This window comes from Hylobates moloch, unplaced genomic scaffold (assembly GCF_009828535.3).
Source record: "Hylobates moloch isolate HMO894 unplaced genomic scaffold, HMol_V3 SCAFFOLD_8, whole genome shotgun sequence".
Classification (NCBI taxonomy): domain Eukaryota; kingdom Metazoa; phylum Chordata; class Mammalia; order Primates; family Hylobatidae; genus Hylobates; species Hylobates moloch.
Window position 1 is genome coordinate 84,659,778 of NW_026652283.1, and position 14,123 is coordinate 84,673,900.

Genomic DNA, 14,123 nt, shown 5'->3' on the forward strand with positions numbered 1-14,123 from the left:
TTTAGATATACAGATACCATTTTGTTACAATTGCCTACAGTATTCAGTACAATAATACACTGTACAAGTTTGTAGTCTAAGAGCAGTGGGCTGTACCACATAGTTAGGGTGTAGTAGGGTGTATATCATATAGCCTAGGACTATACCACAGAGCCTAGGATGTACTTAGACATGCCATCTAGGTTTGTTTGAGTACACTCTATGATATTCACGCAACAATGAAATCACCTAACAATGCCTTTTTCAGAACTCTCCATTGTTAAGCAGCACAGGACTGTATTGTAAGGCTGGTTGCTGCCCACTGCTATGAGTTTAGCCCTCCAGTTAAGTCAGGAACTGGCCCTCTCTTGGGTATGGATCTATAGTCCCGAACACTAGAGGGTCAATTTTAGAGATTTTTAACAAACTGGAAGGTTAACTTTCAAAATGTCTCCAGTTACTTCCAGGTCAATTCCAGGATGAGATATACTTTATCTTTCAATCACTAGTAGGCAAAAAAGGGGTGCTAGGAATCAGTCACTGGCTTGACTTCTGGCAACAAGGAAAGCCTGAGGTGAATTACAGTTGCAAATCTGGCAGCTCAAGCTGCATGGCGTCCGTCACAGGGAGTTGAAATTTCAAAGTATAATAATTTTTTAAGTATAAGAATAAAAAACGTCCATCCAAAGTATAAGAAAATCCTTATTTCTTGCCAAATTACCCTTCTTTTGGCAAACACCAGGACCCTTTCCCTTGTTAAAACAGCCTATTTTAACAAAGGCAAGGTGTAGGGTGTGCACAGAAACCCAGACATTCATGAAAGCAACTGCTAATCTTGTGTGTTTACACAATAAGCATCTGAAACGAGCTGTGTGACTCCTTGGTTTTGGTTTGCATGAGACTTAGCATCTGTGTGAAACTGCTAGTTGTCTTGGGCAGACACCTAAGGATTGCAGGCCTGAAAATGAAGGGAAGTTAATTTTTTACTAGAACAAAAGTAGAGTAAAAAGCGTTTTGCTTTGGACATAAGGGCAAAGCAGAACTAAGTGGTGAAAGGACCAAAACACCTCTGCCTGGATGGAGACGGTGGCCAGGAAAGTGACCACTGCAGCTGTGCATGGCTCGGTGTGGGCTACAGGTGGAGTATCAGGGAGACTAAATTGAATGGAGCGATGTCCACCCCTGGTGTGGGCTGTGGTGTCCAGACTCAGCAGCCACTTAATGCCTACAGCCCAGTCCCTTCTCCACTTACTGCATACCTATGGGCAAACTTCTTAACCTCTCTGTGCCTCACTGTCCCTGTCTATAAAATGGTGATATTAACAATCTATCTAAGGGATGCAGTGAGGATTGAGTAAAACACATTAAGAAAAGCACTGCACAGAGTAAGTGCTTAGTAACTACTATATAAAATAAAACTATTATTAATTTGCTTTCCTGCTCTGAGACATGGCCTAACAGTGCCTTATCTCTAGGGCAGGGCAGCAGGGGATAACCTGTACAACCAGGTAAACTGAAATTACCAGGTTTCTCTGGGGGTGGGTGTTGGGGGAGTCCAGGGACTGGATGAAGTTAATGTCTGCTGGGAGGTGGGAAGGGCCAAGGGTTTACTCTCCCACTCATTTTAGAGGAGCTGTGCCATTCAGGGAAGTGGCAGAGGTAGAAATTATACAGTAGAGAGATCCATGTCCTACCAGAGACCAAACAGCTCTGGGTAGAGACTGGTCTCTGCCCCACAGAGTTATTCTTTGACTCTCCACTCCTCGGCCTGCATACTGGTTATTCTTGTCTGCACCCCAGATCCATCATCTACCTCTTTGCCCTGGGGCAGATGTCCCTGTGGGTGGCATCACCCTGGGTCCCTTACTTCTGGCTTCCCAGCGGGATACACTGGTATGTCAGAGGGAGGCATGAGAATGGGATGGGGTACTTCTGTCTGCTACCATGGTTCTGGCAGTGGCTGTGTCCCTCTAACCACAGCTGCATGGCTCCAGCTACACAATTTCCTTCCGTGCCCTTTCAAGCTAGGAGTGGCAGAGGCTCTAGTTCTTGCTGGTATCTGGTGTCTCCCCATCCCCTCCCCAAACCTCTGTAAATCACCCTTTCATTAAACTCTCTCCTTCCTGCCAGGTCTCAGCAGACTGATAATTGCTGGCAACTAGGGGATCTGGAGAGCTGCACTGTATATTTTATTTACTAGACCAGGCTGCACGACATTTTAAGCTAAGCACTGCTTAGTGATGGGGGAAGCACAAACCTGTTCTTTATTAACAAAACATCCACACTACAAAAGGAGCCAGTGCTAGTAAGGGTTTCAGACTAGCTGTACCTTACATCTCACACAGCATGAACATTGGCAAGCACCCAGAGTGTCACTGGCATGCCTTCCATCTATCAAGCCAAGACAGTACACTGTTCCCAACATGCTTCATGCTTTCCAGACAAGTCCTTCTCCTAGACACAACTCCTCTCCCATCAGGTTTTGGGACTCCTACTCACTCTTTGAGGTTGGCTTGAATGCCACTTTTTTCTTGATCCACCCCAAATCAAAGCAGCATCCACCCTCATCTGAACTTCCCTGCAATTATCCTCAGCTGTCCTCCTGCTCAGCATGTTCTGCCTTGTGGTGGTCTTACTTCCCCTGCTGGATTGTGTTAAGAGAAGGACCAGGTCTCATTCCCTGTGGGCCCCTTAGTTCACCTAGCAAGGTGCCTTTTACATAAAAGGTGCTCAGTAAATTGCTGAATGAATGGACAATGACTAAAGAGCGTCTTTGACCTACTTCAGCTGAGCAAGGTCACCTGTTGTAGGTACCAAAGTCTGAGAAGAACCAACTGGATTTCCCCACCTGCCTCCCACGTGGTCTCCCTTGTCTCCTTTTCTTCCTCTTTGCCCATCTACCCTGAGTTCTCCCAACTTCTTCTCCCATCGGCTTCATTCTCTTAACACTTCCCTCCTCCGTCTATTAGTCCTCTTTCTAACAATGGATTCAAAGCTCTGAAATCACAAGTGGCAGAGAAGAGAGCTCAAAGTCCCTCATGTCCAACTCCTGTCCTGCACAGGTGTGGAAAATGATGCTCAGTGGCTTGCCCAGGGTTAACCTGGTACACGAAGCCCAGTACTGTGGGCAGGGCTTGGCCTTTGTTGGTACCACCCACACACCGGGGCTTTTGTCCTGAAACTTCTCACCTCCCCATGTGCATGTCAAGCCTGCCACTCCTAGTGACTGCACAGCCAGTCTCTCTCCTCACTGGGGCCCACCTGGAGGCATTCCTTGTTTGCTTAGTCCCCTCCCTAGGCTGTCCCTCATCCACCCACTGCCAACCCATTCTCCCAGAGCTGGCCCACTAAAGCTTCACTCATTTCCCCTCCCTGCTGATCTTGCTATCTCTGCACACACTTCAGCACTTTAATCTCAGCTTGTCACCCACTGTCCTTTACTCATTTGTGTGTTTACTGTGTATGTATCTTGTCTCTCCAAAGACACTGGGAGGCCCTTACAGGAGCCTACCTTAGCCTGAGAGCTAGGTTGATGACAAGGGCTCAGCTTGCTCTCATGTGGATTCAGTGCTGGACCTGAAGCCCTGACCCATCAGCACTGGGCTGTCACCGGGGAAGTTGGCTGGTGTTTCTTCCAGGCATGCTCCCAGGTACCAGGCACTAGGCAACCATGAGGGACCCTTCAGGACATGCTCTGCCTCTGACTGGTTGGGTCATCTCAGATAATTTGCAAAATTCTGAGTTGATTTCCTCACCCTGGAAAGGTGGGGGCCCTGGCCGAAGGCCTTTCCATACTGGGTGCAGCAATAGGGCTTCTCCCCCATGTTGCTCTACCAGTGAACCAGGAAGCATGAGCTGCAGCTGAAGGTCTTGCCACCCTCTGGGCACATGTGTGGCTTCCACCCTGTGTGCACGACTAGGCTTGGTCCCTGACTCAAGGCCTTGCCACATGTGCCACAGACAAAGGGCTTCTTCCCCATGTGTACCCTCTGGTGCTAGGTCAGGTGGGAACTCTGCATGAAGGCCTTGCCACACTACCCACACCCACACGGCTTCTCCCTGGTGTGGATTATCTGATGCATGATGGAGTGGAGCTCTGGCTGAAGGCCTTGCCATACACAGTACATGCTTAGAGATTCCTGCTAGGGGCAGCCAGGCTGGAGTTGCGACACACCTCTTTCTTGAGTTCCTTACAGTTCCGGTCCCTCTCTCCTGGGAGACATCTTTTCTTTTGTTGGGGCCTGCCTGGTGTCTGGCTTGTCTCTCCTCACTTGCTTGTCTGCAGGCTGTTCTGAATGCCCTGTTCCCCTACTCCCCACTTTTCAAGCTTCCAGTCTTCCAGAGAATTCTCCTTTCACATTTGTTTTTTCTGGAATCAAATCTTCCTTTTCAACTTTGGTCTTGATATCTAAACAAGACATAGAAGATAACAGATATAACAAAAGCAAATAAAAATAGAATCAGCTTTATATTCTAGACGGGAAACATGAGACTATAGTGGGATTTGAGGGAATTCAATAAGTAACACCCTTCTCTTCAGAGGCAATATAGCATTGAGACCAGGGGTGTGGTCTCTGGGGCCAGACTGTCTGAGACCAAATCCTGTCTTTGCCATCAACAGTTATGTGACCTTTCTGTGCCTCAGTTTCCTACCTGTAAAATGGGTTAATACTAGTACCTATGTCATAGTGATGTAAGAATTAAATAAGTCAATGTACATGTACAATGTACGTGAGTCAAATACAATGTACATGAAGTGTTTAGCTAGGTATTATCTATTATTATAATTTTATACTCAATATTCGAACCAACTGAGAAATAATATGGGGAGACCAACATATCGCTTTTGTTAGTGAAAGCCTGATATTGGTGAATGTGGCTGTATCTGCAGGCAAGTGGGGTTATGAATCCCAGGATTAGGCAGCATTAGCCACCCAAGAACATAGTGCTGGCTGCCATGGGTTTGCTCCTAAAACACCTGCAGCACAAAGGGCCAGGGTGGAATGCATGGTTTCTGTGAAGATGCCAGACCCCAAGGGAGAGGTGGGAGGAGGACTGGCTTTCCAACATTCACCAGTCAAATAAAATCCCTTTTTGCAGTGTGGCAAGAGTGCGTGAGGATCAGAGTAAGGCCCCAAGTGTTACACCAGTAAGCTTCCTGAAACATCAGGGGTAAGAAGCAGAGTACTTACAATCATAATTGTCCTGTAGTATACTATGGTTTCAGAGCATGGGTAGAGAAAAAGAAAAGAAAGAGTAGTCAAAACAAAACAAAACAACAAAAAAAAACATGCATTCTGGGAAAGAGCCAGGGATGGCACTGTCACCAAACATTTGTCTGGTGAGGGCAATGCCTGCACGCATGAAGACTGCCAAGCTGAGAGGGGGAGACAGAGGCACCTTGGAAACTGGCCAAGGCAGCAAGTGGTGGTCAGAGATGGGCTGGGCTGTGGACATGGCATCCTGGGAGTCACAGAGCTTGACCAAGTCACCTTCCTGGCTGGAGAGAGGCAGGATGAGAACTTGTGACTCGAGAGAATTCAGGGATCTATCAGATAAAGTGGGGAAAGGGAGAAAAAGGGTATTGCACAGAGGGAAGGGTGTTGAGGGCTGCCAGGTTTGGAGAGGCAGAGAGATGTGACTCCTTAGCCTCACAATCCACGAGCTCAGTCCAGGCAGGAAGAGAAAGCACAAAGAAGCAGGGCAAGTCAACCCTCTGAAGTGTGGGGAGGGACACATGCAGGGCCCTTTCCTCCCGCTAAGCTACAGGAAATACAGCAGGAAAGAAGGACCCTGTTCTAGGAGGTCCAGGAGGAGGAGCTCAGGCTTTTGCTTCCAGGAGGCCTGAAGAAGCAGAGGAGTGTGGAAATGCTAAATAGCAGAGCACTGTCCCAAGGGCAGAGATGGCCATGGTCCACTCTAGGCCCTAGCCCTCCAGTTAGATCTTGATATGATTTGGCTGTGTCTCCACCCAAATCTCATCTTGAATTGTAACTCCCACAATTTCCACATGACATGAGAGGAACCCGGTGGGAGGTAATTGAATCATGGGGGCAGGTCTTTCCCGTGCTGTTCTTGTAATAGTGAATAAGTCTCATGAGATCTGGCAGTTTTAAAAACGGGAGTTTCCCTGCACAAGCTCTCTCTTTGCCTGCCACCACCCATGTAAGATGTTACTTGCTTCTCCTTGCCTTCCGCCATGATTGTGAGGCTTCCCCAGCCATGTGGGGAAGTCCATTAAACCTCCTTTTCTGTTGTTTTTTTTTTTTGAGACGGAGTCTCACCCATCGCCCAGGCTGGAGTGCAGTGGTGCAATCTCAGCTTACTGCAAGCTCCACCTCCCAGGTTCATGCCATTCTCCTGCCTCAGCCTCCCAAGTAGCGGGGACTACAGGCGCCTGCCACCACACCTGGCTAATTTTTTGTATTTTTAGTAGAGATGGGGTTTCACCATGTTAGCCAGGTCGATCTCCTGACCTCGTGATCCACCCACCTCGGCCTCCCAAAGTGCTGGGATTACAGGCGTGAGCCACCGAGCCCAGCCTAAACCTCCTTTTCTTCCCAGTCTTGGGTATGTCTTTATCAGCAGCATGAAAATGAACTAACACAGATCTTTTCTCCTATTCCCCAACCCTCTTCTTGGCTTCCTTGAGCTTTCTGGTTGTACTCATGCTCTTCAACAAAGATTTCCTATCTCTGTATCTTTCCTCTCACCTTCTGCATGGCTTGGAATACCCAATCCTTGTCCTCTAAAACTGCTCATCCATCCACCCACCCATTCATCCATCCATCCATCCACCCACCCACCCACCCATCAGGCCTGGCACAAGTCACCTCTCCTTTAGGAAGCCTTCTCCCATCCTTCCCACAGCTCCCAGTGACTGCTCCCTCCTCTATCCTTGACTACCTCTGCCATCCTTCCCCATTTCTTTGGCAATGACCTTACATGTTTTGGTGAATTAGATTTCTCTTTCCTATGTATCCATCTTATCTTCACAACTAGGCTGTGTGTTTCTCCAGGGCAACATCTGAATCCTATTATGGCCTGTAGCACTTTAATCTGGTGCACTTGTGCTAGTATCTGTGAAGGCACCATTCTGGTCGGCACAGTCCCTGCCCTCACATCTGCCAACAAATAAAATATGTTTATCCTTCCTCCCTTGGGACCCAGAATTAGCACTAGTGCACATCTGGCAAAATGCTCAGGATGGCTCTGAATGACTGGTTTTGGCATGAAGGTCACCCTGAGGACCACTATGCTTGCCAGACAGCCACAGCTAACCAAGGGGAAAGAATTTTGGGGGGTTTGGCTCTTTGGGGGAGTTATTACAAAGAATTTGGGATCATGACCCAGGAAAACAACCTAGGCAAGTTCTTTGTCTAATCAATGTGAAATTGTGGTGCCATGATGGGCTGGCAATGGGTGTTTGGTAGACAGAACCCTTGTGGCTTCCAGCCTGGCCTGGCATCTGCAGCCAGGTCTGCTTACAGAGCTGGGGGACACATTCTCTCTGGTGCTTTCCTCCACGGACAGCTCAGCACCTTGGAGTAATTCACAAAGAGATGTCTGCTAACTGACCAGGAGGGAAATGGCTTTTCCCAAGACATACAAAACCTGTTTGGCAGCCCTGGGGATGGCTAGGCCCTGAAGCCTGGGTTCTGAGAGGTGCGCTCTGCTGAGAGTATCAGAGGCCCACATTTCTGAGGTGTGGTGGTGAAGGCCCAGTGGAAAGCGGCCTTACCCAGGCTGGCTGAGGCCTCTCAATTCAGCCCTAGCAGCACTTCTCCAACAGTGGCCCTTGAGGCAGGAACAGATGGGTCCCAGGTAGCAGGTAGCCTTAGAGGGCTGAAGTCAGAAGAAGCTCCGGCCCTACTTTCAGGGTGCCTTTCTTCCAGAGCTCATGCTGTTGTCACCAGGCTAGTACTGAGACCTGGAAAAAAATTCTGGAGAAAAGTCCACTGATGGCCTTGGGAGGGGAAGCTAAAGAAGGTCACAGTGCTGACCCTACCTTCTCCTGCTCCTTTTGCTGGTGGGCAGTGGCAAGAACCCATAAGCAAAGGTAAACTTTCAGGGAGGGTCTGGTGTTTAAAGGCAAAAAAGACTGAGTCGTCATCTCCAGGAGGGGACCCTGGCCCCATGCAGCCCACAGAAGCATCCCTCCCAAAGAGCATCCCTTCTCTTCTTGGACAATGACCCCACCCTGGTTAATAACCACAGCGATGTCAAATGACTGAACTGTTTACAGCCCTGTCCTGTCCCAGTCTCCTTTAATGCATACCACCCAGTGAAGCTGGCAGGGCAGGAAATGCTGCTTCATTTGACGGGCAAGGACATTGACTTCTCTGAGGTGACCTAACCAGTCAGAAGCAGAACAGGTCCTGAAAGGCCCCTCTTGGCTGCCTGGTGCTTGGCATTTGGTAGCAGCTGGGCAGCTGGACACTGAGTGAATAAGAGAGAATGAAATTAGCCTGCTGCATCTCTCACAACCAAGGGCCATGCCTTACCTGGGAATAAAGAATGGCTTATGAGAAAAGTGGCTTATGAGTTGCAGCCCTACCCTGGCAACCCCTGGTCCTTTCACCACACTCTTCTAGGGCCAGCCATATTCCCACCTCTCACCTTTGGTTGTGGCCCACCAAGTTAAGATGGGAAATGCCAGCCCTTAGCCCTGGTGGGGATGTTCCCAAGGCAAGAGCCACTGGCCCGGGGCTGCTCCTCCTTCAGGCTTACAGGACTCATCCTCATCTGTGTGCACCTCACTCTCATTTGAACCCGTGATGGAAGAGAGAAAACCCTTTGGTTCTTTAGGATCATCAGGTGTCACCTAAAGGGACAGTAAATACTGTTCGCCAGAGACCTGGCCCATCCCAGGAGGATTATCAGCTCCTTAAGGAGGCAGGGGCATCTTGGGACCAGGCCCCTGTGAATGCAGTTCATGACTGTGGGCACCTGTTGTTTCAAAGGCCTAGCTTTGCCCACCAGGGTGGAAGAAGGAAAGGTGCTCCAGCCCACCCCAGCCTCTGGAAGCCACTCTGGCCTCCACAGCTGTCAGGGACCAGAGACCATCCATCCTGCTCCTTCCTCGCAGGGCTTGTGTTGGGGGAACAGGAGTGGTCCAGACCCTACCAGAGACTCTTATTTCCAGAGAAAACTCCCCATTGCTTCTTCTGGCCCAAGGGGTCACAGAACTATGTGGCTCCTTCTTCAACACCATGGCCCCTTAGGCTCTATTCTAAACAGATTCTCCCCCTTGGGACCTGAGTGGTGACTTCACATCTCGCCTCCCTCAGACAAGGCCTCTGCTTACCATTCGCTAAGCATCCACCACAGAACAAGGCTCTGGAAGCACGGCTGAGGCCTACGTGTAAGGCAGTCAGGGGCAGGCGCCCCGCGTTGCACTATGAAAGTAAAATGTTTTCCAATCAGGTAAGGCTTGGTTTTCTTTTATCCATGCCTACCCTGTCCTCCAAAAGGCCACAGCAGGCCTGTGCAACCAGGCAGCCTTTTAATCGTTACAAAGCCATTTCCTACCCCTCATTTCACCCCAGCCTCACAATGGCAAGAGAGGACTTACGTTAGAGAGCTTAGGGATCTGTCCTGGGTTGGGAGGTAAGAAACAGGGCCAACCTAGAATGCCCTCTTCCCCACCTGCCCTCAGGAGTATGGTCTGGTTTCTGCCCTGCCCACCTAAGGCCAGAGAAAGCAGTGGGCAGCACGAGGGTCCCAGGGTCCTGGAGGACGCCGCCCTTTTCCTCCCTGGCTCTTCCCTGAACTGGGCTCCTCCTCCAGGCCACCACATCTGATCCTGACTCCCACCCTTGCTGCCCATCTGCATGTCGCTGCTCTTCTCCTTGCACATTCCCGATTCTTCCCCCACCCCCGTAGCTGCAGCCTCCTCCTTCGCCTCCCACATCTCAAGCTCTAGCCCCTCCTCTTTCCTTCCCCCAACACGCCACCCACCCCAGATTTGGGCCTGTCCCTAGTCTCCAGGCTGCAGGTCTCCACCAGCCCCAACCCCACCCCATGGGAGGGTACAGGCCTTTCTGTTCTCCCTTTCTCGGACTGCCCATTCCTCCCTCAGCTTGCTCCACTCTTCGCTGGGCTCCCCGCCGGGCTCCCCGAACACCCAGCTTTTGACTGGCTCAATGAGTCTGGCGAGGGCAGAAGGCCCTGGTGCGAGCTTCTTGCCTGGCTGCTCTAGGAAGTTGGGAGATGTCTTGTCTATATGTTTTTCCCGTTTGGTTCCTCCACCTGGATGCCAGAGGAAAAGGGCGGGAGGCAGGGCCAAGACCTGACTCAGTCCTTATCCACAAAGAATTTCAAAGGGACCGATCTCAAAGGACTAGAAATCATGGGAGAACATACCATCTTGAAGAGGGGAAGTCCTGGATTTGATATTAAATTTTAAATATCCAAACAGCAAAATTAAGTAAGACAAACAATAAACCTGGGAAAATATTTGCAACACATATAGCAGATAAGGATAATTTCTTTATAGTTTGTACAAATTGATTATTAAAAGGATGAACAGAAAAACTGCTAAAGAACGCAAGTAAGCAAGTCAAAGAAAATAAATACACATGGCTTTTAAACATGGGCTGTGGTACCCAGTTTCACTAATAGTTGAATGCAAATTAAAATATGAGAGCATTTTTCATTTATGAGATCAGAAACAGCACAATCGTTTCAGAGGATTCAGGGGAATGGGCATTTTCATACACACACTGGGAACTACATTTCCAATTTCTATCAAAATAACAAATGCACCTACCATTTAATTTCATCAATTTATCCAAGGACGGTGTGCGGGAATATTTGGCACAGTACTGTTTGTAACAGCAAAAGGCAGAAAAGAACCTAGAGGCCCATCAACAGGGGGACTGTATGAATTATGGTACATTCATACAATGGATATCACAAAGCAGTGAAAAAAATGAGGTAGATCTTACAGGCTAATAGAAAGCTATCTCCAAGACACTGAAAAAAGTAAGGTGTAGACTGTGTATCCTAAGCTTTCATTTATTTGTGTTTCTTTAAGGGGGATACATAAGTTTGTAAATGCTGGGACTATCTTGAGGAAAGATCAAGAAATTTAAAAATAGCTACCGCTGGGGTAGGAGACTGGTTGTGTACACTGGGAGGGAGTCTCACATCTCTTTGTATGCTTTTGCACCACTGACCTTTTTACTACAGGCAAGAACTGCTCTTTCAATTTAACAAAAAACTCTTACATGTGGAGAGGAGTCCTTGGGGGTGCACTGAGAAGTTCACCTGGGAGACAGGGGCACAGACTTGTACATCAGAGTTGTTCTAATCCTGACTGGGACTACTGGCTTTGCAAATGGCGTAAGAGAACTTCCCTCCTCGGGTGAGGATTAAATGAGATAAAACACATTTGGCATTTAGTATGGTGCCTGGCACACGGGAACCCCTCAACTACGTAGTGATGATTACAACCTTGCTATTGGTTCAGTAGGGGGACTTGCCTTGAGGGAACCCCAGTCCTTGGAGGGAAAATACCAGAGATCACAGGAATCCTGGAAAACCACACATGGTACAAGTAGGGAACCTAGTCAGTGTCAAGGTAGCCTACGATAGCCAGGTAGCATGCTAGGAGTTGGGTTGTCTCCTCCCTTGTCTCCAGCCCTTCCCAACATCAGAGAGGCATTAGCCACTGTGAAGACAGGGTAGCTCCAGAGAGCTGCAAGGAAAGCAGTGCCTCTCGGACCTGGGCCTGGCCTCATTTGTCATGTCGTAGGTCTCACCAGGATGTAGAGGCCCAGACTTCTGGCTTGGGAATTTGCTGCTTGATCTTCTGTGTCCCTTAAGGTCTGCTCATTTTATCTTCAAAACATCACATCTATTCCTTCTCCTCCGGCCCCCTTCTAGTGGCTGCGTCAGAATCCCACTGTCTCTCTTGGGCTCTGAAAAAAACTGCCAATATGGTCTCACCAGCTCAGCCTCCCCTGTCCAGCCAGAACAATGTCACAAATATATATTCCTCTGCTGAACTCCTTCACCTGGTATTAGGTTCTTGGTAACCATAAAATGCTAACAATGGATAAAAATAGGGATCTTATTTCTCCAGACCCTTATTCTATTATTCCCCACTACTCATTTCACACTTCACAAGAAAGTCTCACCACTCTGAACAAGCCATGATCTTTCTCTTTTATTAACCTTCCCCTCCTGATCATAAAATACAGGCTCATTGTAGAAAATGTAGACAATGCTGAAAATTTAACCACAGTTAACCCCCAAGTTCTTTCCTATGCATGTGCATCTTAGAAAACTCGGCTGTCTGTACAGTGTCTTATTTTGAACTTTGCATCATTTATTTAATATTACTGTGTGCTATTATCATATCACTGTTCTTTTAATTATGACCTTTAGTGGTTGCACAATATTCCATAGTATTATAACTTATTTAATCATTCCCCTATTGTTACTTAGGTTAGTCACTTTTTTGTGAAATGAGTAACATCGACATGTATATAAATCATTGTACAAACATTCATTCTTAAGATAGCTTTCTAAAAGTGGTACTGCTGTATCAAAGGATATCAACATTCTTTTAAAAATGGTTTAACTTCCCCTAAAATAACAATGAATAAAAATGGTTAAAATGTGTAACGATGAGGCTGGGCGCGGTGGCTCACGCTTGTAATCCCAGCGCTTTGGGAGGCCAAGGTGGGCGGATTACCTGAGGTCAGGAGTTGGAGACCAGCCTGGCCAACATGGTGAAATCCCGTCTCTACTACAAAATACAAAAAACAATTAGCTTGGAGTGGTGGCATGCACCTGTAATCCCAGCTACTCAGGAGGCTGAGGCAGGAGAACTGCTTGAAACCAAGAGGCAGAGGGTGCAGTGAGCCAAGATTGCCCCATTGCACTCCAGCCTGGGCAACAAGAGCGAAACTCCACCTCAAAAAAAAAAAAAAAAAAAAAAAAAAAGGTAAAACAATGAGATAAAAGGAACAAATTTCTAGAAGATGGAAAATGAATGATGTGGTAACTAAGACAGCTGGGTGGAGGGAGTAACAGCTTGGAACTCTTGCTGAGGGCTATCCAATGGAAGGAGGTAGCTGATCTACCCTGCCCAACCCCGGAGACTTGGAATTTTGAAACCCCAGGTACAATGAAGGCTGGGAGGCAGAAGTGGATCTAAAAATAAGGGCATTAACTGCAAGTCTGTAATAACACTTGGCTTCCTTCCCTCCACTTCTACAAAAGCACTTAACAGCATCTAAACCCCAGACAAAAATATCAGAGGATTTTTGCTAATTAAATGTAAGAGCCCAAGGCAAAATATTCTGTATTCTGGCATTTAGGGTTCTCCAGGGAAATAGTGGGCAAATCTCACTCCTACACACAGAGGTCTCAATTAGGCTTTTAATTCACAGACACACGCGCACACACACACGTATATGGGTGTAAGAATCACAACACATTTGAGGAAAGTCTAATGAGAGTAAACAAGGTAAACAGAGGGAAAAAAGGACCCAGTGGCAGGGGCATGAAGGGAATGAGATAATTCATGTGACAGAAGACACTTTTAAGAAAAGGCTCTCAGAAACTAAACTAGTTATTGTTAAAATTATTATGGTTAAAAATATTATTCATTAGAAAATAATCAAGGTACTCTTCTCATAGTGGCACGATACAAAGAAATGGAAATAACGAATGCAGCTAAGGATCAATCCACAAGGTCCAACATTAGCAGGAACTCTATAAAGAGTAAAAACAGAAGGGAAAAAAAACATGGAAACGGGGAATAGTCATATAAATAATGAGAAAATTTCCAAGAGTAGGAGTACCTGAGTCTGTAGATTGAAAAATTCCACTGAGCATTAGGGAACTGAATACATCAAAGATAAAGAAGAGACTTTAAAAGCTTCCAGGCATAGGGGTGGGAAAACAGATCACTGTAATGTAAATACTATTTACTGATTGTCAAATAAATAAGTATCAGATTGGAATCAGGCATCTCATTAGCAGCAGTGGATGCAGTAAGTCAGTGAAGCGATGGCTACAAACTTCTAGGGAAATTTTTCAACCTAGAATTCCAGAGGGAGCCACACTACCATCAAGTGAGAGGTCAGAGAAAGACATATAAACACTCAACAACTTTGCCTCCCACGTAC

The 14,123-nt window shown here is 47.4% G+C and overlaps 1 protein-coding gene across 1 annotated transcript in view; it reads right to left on the reverse strand.

Annotated features, from left to right (window-relative positions):
• Positions 1–495: 495 nt before the first annotated feature.
• ZNF35 (zinc finger protein 35) overlaps positions 496–14,123 on the reverse strand; it is a 28,220-nt gene continuing 14,592 nt past the window's right edge. The window contains exon 4 of the transcript XR_009214378.1: positions 496–4,387. The gene's annotated coding sequence lies outside the window, so the exon portion shown is untranslated. The remainder of the gene's footprint in view (positions 4,388–14,123) is intronic.